General features: G+C 45.5%; 1 non-coding gene across 1 annotated transcript; it reads left to right on the forward strand.

Moving 5' to 3' along the window:
- Positions 1–5,181: 5,181 nt before the first annotated feature.
- LOC132436707 (U6 spliceosomal RNA) lies at positions 5,182–5,284 on the forward strand. Its single transcript, XR_009521858.1, has one exon. It is a non-coding gene; the product is annotated as a U6 spliceosomal RNA (small nuclear RNA).
- The last annotated feature ends 1,220 nt before the right edge of the window (positions 5,285–6,504 follow it).

Below are 6,504 nucleotides of genomic sequence, written 5' to 3' on the forward strand. Positions count from 1 at the left end.
TTCTTTGTCCTTCTTTTACCTGCTGTCTGGAAAACAAATGCCACCATCTTGGACCATGATGTAGGGCCCCGACTGAAGGTGCATTTGACTGGGAGGACCCTCGGTCCCTTACACTGTTGACCATCATAACCAGGCCTGGTCTGGACTTTTTCAGCAGAGGGAAATGAACTTCTTTCTTCTTTAAACTATTTTCATTTATTGAGCCAACTTCAATATCAAGCACAGTGGCAGAGCTAGGATTCGAACCTATATCTGTGAGGCTCTTAACCAATCTAATTGTAATTGTTGGAGTGCATCGTGTAACACTGCAGGACACGTGCCACCTTGGTGTGAGGGAATTAGGAGCCAAATTCCGTGTCACCCCCATAGGCCTTCTCTGCGTGGCCCGTCTGCTGTGGAATCTGAGTGAGAAGAGAGGCCTCTGGTGAGGATTTGAGGCCATGGACAGTGGGGGCTGAGGGAATTCATGCATTTATTCTACAGATATTTACTGAGAGCACACCATGTGTCAGGCCTGTGTTAAATGCTGAAGTCTTCCAGGTCAGAGGTATGGGAGATTGCAACGTGGCCCCAAGTCCCTCCCATCCCTGTACACTCGCCCCTGTCATTGTGGCATTGCTGTCTCTTCTATCAAAAGATGGAATCCATTTCTCAAGCCCTCAAAGCTCGACTTGGCCGTGTGAGTGGCTTTGGCCTGTTGGATGCTAGCAAACATGATGCAAACAAAGTCTTGAAAAGCACTTGTGCATTGGAATTTGTTACCTCTAGCTGCTGGGAACCCTGCAATCACCACTGCGGGGAGGAGCTGGGCTAGCCTGCTGGATGAATAGGGATGCGTGGTCATTGAGCTAACTGCTAGACCTGTGAATCTAGAGGATGCTAGATCTTCCAGTCCCAGCTGAGCCAGCCGAGGCCAGAACTACTCAGCCAATTTGTAGAATCATGAGAAATATTAAGTGTTTGTTGATTAAAGCAGCTAAGTTTTGGGGTGTTTTGTTATTCAGCAAAAGCCAACTAGTTCCAGGGGTATTAGTGGGTATGCACTGACTACAAGTTTTGATAGGATTCATTATTTAATAGATCAAGAAGTCCAGGGTGGGTTGGGCAGTGCCGATTCAGCAGCTCAGTGGTGCTATCAAGGACCCAGATTTTTTCTTTGTCTGTCTGGTCAATCATTGTCAGCGTGTTGCCCTCTTCCCCAACCTTGTCCCCTCAAGTTGCCAAGATGGCTTCCATGTGCCTCAGGCAAGACAGCATCCCAAGCATGAAGTTGCAACTCAGTGGGCAAGAGCCTTCTTTTTGAGTAGCTCTTTATCAAGTAGAAAAATATTTTCTAGAAGTTTCCACCTAGAAAATATTTGGCCAGGACTGGCCACATGTCCACACCTAGGCCAATTGTTGGCAAAGAGAAATAGGATTGACATATTTGGCTTTGACTAATCATGATTTGTCTCCTGAGGTTGGACACATTGCTGCCCAAACAAACTTGGGGCTCCTCTAGCAAGCAAGTTGGGGGAGTGGCTGTTGGGGACATTTCCTGCAACACTGGGGACACGATATGAGCAGAGTTGCTGTGACTAAAATGTGCAAAGTGTGTTCAAGAAAGCAGTGAGCAAACCTGTGCAGTCAGAGGGCAGGAGGTGTCCGAGAAGCATTGCCTAGAGTCACTGTCATGGGTGTTCTGTGAAGATTAGAAAAGGGTCCTTTGCTCAAGTCAGTTTGAGAAAGGTAGAGTTACATAACGTCCCACAGCTTGTGCTGCTGTCGCTGTTGCAGACCCCCTGGGAGCCTTGAAAATGCTAATACTAATATGCCCCACAAATTTCCACGGACAGGAGCAGGGAGGTGGACTGTATGTTTTTTCCTAAACTGTGTTGACCACAGAAGGTTATTTTCCTCAGATCATCTCCCAGTATTTCCGCTCATGGAACAAGCTTTCGCAACTGCTAAGGGACAGTTGGTGCAGTGGCTCTTGACCAGGGTTATGGAGTCCCCCAGGGAACAGTGGGCAACATCTGGAGACATTTTTGGTTGTCACAGTCTGGGGGCCTGGGTACTACTGACATCAGGTGGATTGAAGGCAGGGATGCTTCTAAACATCCTGCAATGTACAGGGCAGCACCCACAACAAAGAACTGTCCAGCTGAAAGTGTCCATAGTCCGCACAAAAACCTGTACATGAATGTTCACGGCAGCATTATTCATAATGGCCAAAAAGTAGAAACAACCACAATGTCCATCAACTGATGAAAGGACAAACAAAATATGGTCTATCCCTACAAAGGAATATTATTCAGCTGTAAAGATGAATGAAGAACTGATACACACCACAAGATGAATGATCCTTGAATACATTATGCTAAGTGAAAGAAGCCAGATACAAAAACCACATACTATATGATTCCTATGGAATAGGCAAATCCATAGACAGAAAGCAGATGAGTGGTTGCCAGGGCTGGGTAGTGACTGCTAATGGGTATGGCGTTTCTTTTGGGGTGATGTAAATATTCTAAAATTGATTATGATGATTGTTGCACAACTCTGTGAATACACTAAAAAGCATTGAATTGCACACTTTTAAAAAATATTTTATTTATTTATTTGGCTGCACCGGGCCTTAATCGCGGCACACGGGATCTTGGGTGCTGCAGGTGGCATGCAGGATCTTTAGTTGCGGTATACATGTTCTTGGTTGAGGCATGTGGGTTCTAGTTCCCTGACCAGGCATTGAACCTGGGCCCCCTGCATTGGGAGCGTGGAGTCTTAACCACTGGACCACCAGGGAAGTCCCAGAATTGTACACCTTAAAAGGGGGAATTGTAAGATACAGGAATTATATGCCAATAAATCTGTTTTTTTTTTTTAAAGTCAGTAGTGCTGAGGGTGAGAGACAGTGAACTAGTAGGTAACTAGGTTGACAGAAGAAAGTGGGGGGATCAGTTTAGAGGACCATGAAGGGTAGGCTAAGGAGTTTGAATTTTATTGACACTGATGGGTGACAAGATTAGTGGACTCAGCCCTGTATATACATCCATATTTCAAGACTCTTTGAGTATGTGCTGTGTGCTGGGCATTTTCATGTACATCATCCCCTGTAATCCTCATGATGAATTTGTAGCTAGGTCTGCATTCCATTGTTCAGATGAGTAAGCTGAGGCTCAGAGAAGTTCACTGACTTGATTGAGGCTGCACAGCTGGTAAATTGTAGAGCTGGGGTCTGGATGCATTTGGATTTGCCCTTGACCTCTCAGGATTTCCACTGCTGTATGCTGACTCTCAGTGAACCATCTGCCTTGGCTCTCTCCTGCCTCAGTCCTGGTTGCAGCCTGTGGTCCTGGCAGAGCCCCAGGAGGCCCTCCCCAGAGTGCTGACGCTCATCCCTCTGCCCAGGCTGCAGCTGGCATCTGGATAGGGGTTGGTTGCTTAGCAACATGGGCGCAGATTCTGCCCTGAGCCAAGGGAACCATTTCCTCAGTCTTGGCTGCAGGAATTTCAAGGAGAACAGCTCCAGGAGGGCCTGAGGGAGCAGGGCATGGGGAAAGCAGGAACAACTATGTCCCCGGGAGGGCATGGAGATGGGGACCCTCCTTAAGGAGAAGACTCAGCTTCAGGGACAGTGAAAGAGAACCAGAAGACCTGCGTCATTCATAAAGATGTTATTATTATGACCACAGCAACATTTCTTGAGCACTATCTGTGTGCCAGGCACTGTGCTAAGTGCTTTATAGTCTATGATCCTTTCCAAACCCCAGGCAATAGGTTACTATTATTATGTCCCTTTTGCAAACGAGGATCCAGGGCTCATGGAGGTTGACTTGTCACACAGTCAGAAAATGCAGAAGCTGGGATATGAACCCAGGTCTTCCTTTTCTTTTTCTTTCTTTTTTAAAAAATAAGCTTATTTATTTATTTTTGGCTGTGTTGGGTCTTCACTGTTGTACAGGCTTTCTCTAGCTGTGAAAAGCATGGGCTACTCTTCCATGCGGTGCACGGGCTTCTCAGTGCGGTGGCTTTTCTTGTTGCGGAGCACAGGCTCTAGGCTTGCAGGCTTCAGTAGTTGTGGCACATGGGCTCAGTAGTTGTGGCTCATGGGCTCTAGAGTGCAGTAGCCGTGGCACATGGACTTAGTTGCTCCGCGGCATGTGGGATCTTCCCGGACCAGGAATAGAACCTGTGTCCCCTGCATTGGCAGGAGGATTCTTAACGACTGCACCACCAGGGAAGTCCCAAACCCAGGTCTTTCTAATGCCCCAGCTCAGTCCCCATTACAGCCCTGGCTGGGCACTTGATAGAGAAAATATACTATGGGGCTCCCAAGGCCCTGGGCAGCCTGCCCCACTCTCCCTGTCACTCTGCTTGCTCCAGACATACTGTCCTGGCTTTATTTCCTCAAACACTCCTACCTCCTTTCAGCCACAGGGCCTTTGCACATGCTGTTCCCTCTGCCTAGGTTGCTCTTCCATCTACTCTCTTCACTTGGTTTACTCCAACTCATCCTTCTGGTCTCCAGTGGAACATCACTTTATTCATTCATCCATTGATCCAAACCTAGTTAATGGGTGCCTCCCAAAGCCAGGTAAACATTAGCAAATAAAATGTATGACCCCAGGCTTCTTGGAGTTTATAAGCTAGTGGAAGAGATAATAGATGAATAAACAAGCCACAATTGCATGGGAAACATTCCCTGACTCCTCTGCCCTTTGGCAAGAATAATTATCAATTAATTGTATAATTATTCATTTAATGCTGGTCTCCCCTTCTAGGATGTAGGTTCTCTGAGGCCAAGGACTGTGAGGCTGTACTGTGAGGGTCAGTACTATTATTATCCCCACTTTATAGATGAGGAAACTGAGGCACAGAGAGCTTGAGCAACTTGCCTAAGGCAAGAGCTGGTAACTGGTGGAGCCAGGATTTGAACTCATGGCTCCAGGGTCCATGTTTTCAATCAGCAGGTTATGAGCAGTTTAGGAGGAAGAAAGAAAGAAAGAAAGGGAGAGAGAGAGAGGGAGGGAGGGAGGGAGGAAGGAAGGAAGGAAGGAAGAAAGGGAAAAAGAAAGAAAGGAAGGAAGAGAGAAAGAGAGGAATGAAGGAAGGGAGGAAAGAGAGGGAGAAAGAAAGGAAGGAAGGAAGAAAGAAAGAAAGAAAGAAAGAAAGAAAGAAGGGAAGAAAGAAAAAGCAAGCTCGCTTCAGCAGCACATACACTAAATTTAGAACGATACGGAGAAGATTAGCATGGCCCCTGTGCAAGGATGACATGCAAATTTGTGAAGCGGTCCATATTAAAAAAATTTTTTTTAATGAACTAATTTTTTAAAAAATTTGTTTATTTTTGGCTGCATTGGGTCTTCATTGCTGCGCACAGGCTTTCTCTAGTTGCAGTGAGCAGGGGCTACTCTTGGTTGCGGTGTGCAGGCTTCTCATTGTGGTGGCTTCTCCTGTTGCAGAGCATGGGCTCTAGCTGCACAGGCTTCAGTAGTTGTGGCATGCAGGCTCAGTAGTTGTGGCTCGCGGGCTCTAGAGCACAGGCTCAGTAGTTGTGGTGTATGGGCTTAGTTGCTCTGCGGCATGTGGGATCTTCCCGGACCAGGGCCCAAACTTGTGTCTCCTGCATTGGCAAGCATATTCTTAACCACTGTGCCACTAGGGAAGCCCGTTCCATATTTTTAAAAGACAGCCTCTTCAATAAGTAGCGCTGGGAAAACTGGACAGGTAAAAGAATGAAATTAGAACACTTCTGAACACCATACACACAAAAAAACTCAAGGTGGATTAAAGACCTAAATGTAAGACCAGACACTATAAAACTCTTAGAGGAAAACACAGGCAGAACACTCTTTGACATAAATCGCAGTAAGATCTTTTTTCATCCACCTCCTAAAGTAATGAGAATAAAAACAAAAATAAACAAATGGAACCTAATTAAACTTAAAAGCTTTTGCACAGCAAAGGAAACTATAAACAAGACAAAAAGACAACCCTCAGAATAGGAGAAAATATTTGCAAACGAAGCAACTGACAAAGGATTAATCTCCAAAATATACAAACAGCTCATGCAGCTCAATATTAAAAAAGCAAACAACCCAATCAAAAAATGGGCAGAAGACCTAAATAGACATTTCTCCAAAGAAGACATACAGATGACTAACAAATACATGAAAAGATGCTCAACAACATCACTAACTGTTAGAGAAATGCAAATCAAATCTACAATGAGGTATCACCTCACACAGGTCAGAATGGCCATCATCAAAAAATCTACAAACAGCAAATGCTGGAGAGGGTGTGGAGAAAAGGGAACCCTCATGCATTGTTAGTGGGAAAGTAAATTGATACAGCCACTATGGAGAACAGTATGGAGGTTCCTTAAAAAACTAAAAATAGAACTACCATATGACCCAGCAATCCCACTACTGGGCATATTCCCATAATTCAAAAAGACACATGCACCGCAATTTTCATTGCACCACTATTTACAGTAGCCAGGACATGGAAGCAAGCTAAATG

Source organism: Delphinus delphis, chromosome 13, assembly GCF_949987515.2.
Source record: "Delphinus delphis chromosome 13, mDelDel1.2, whole genome shotgun sequence".
Taxonomy (NCBI): domain Eukaryota; kingdom Metazoa; phylum Chordata; class Mammalia; order Artiodactyla; family Delphinidae; genus Delphinus; species Delphinus delphis.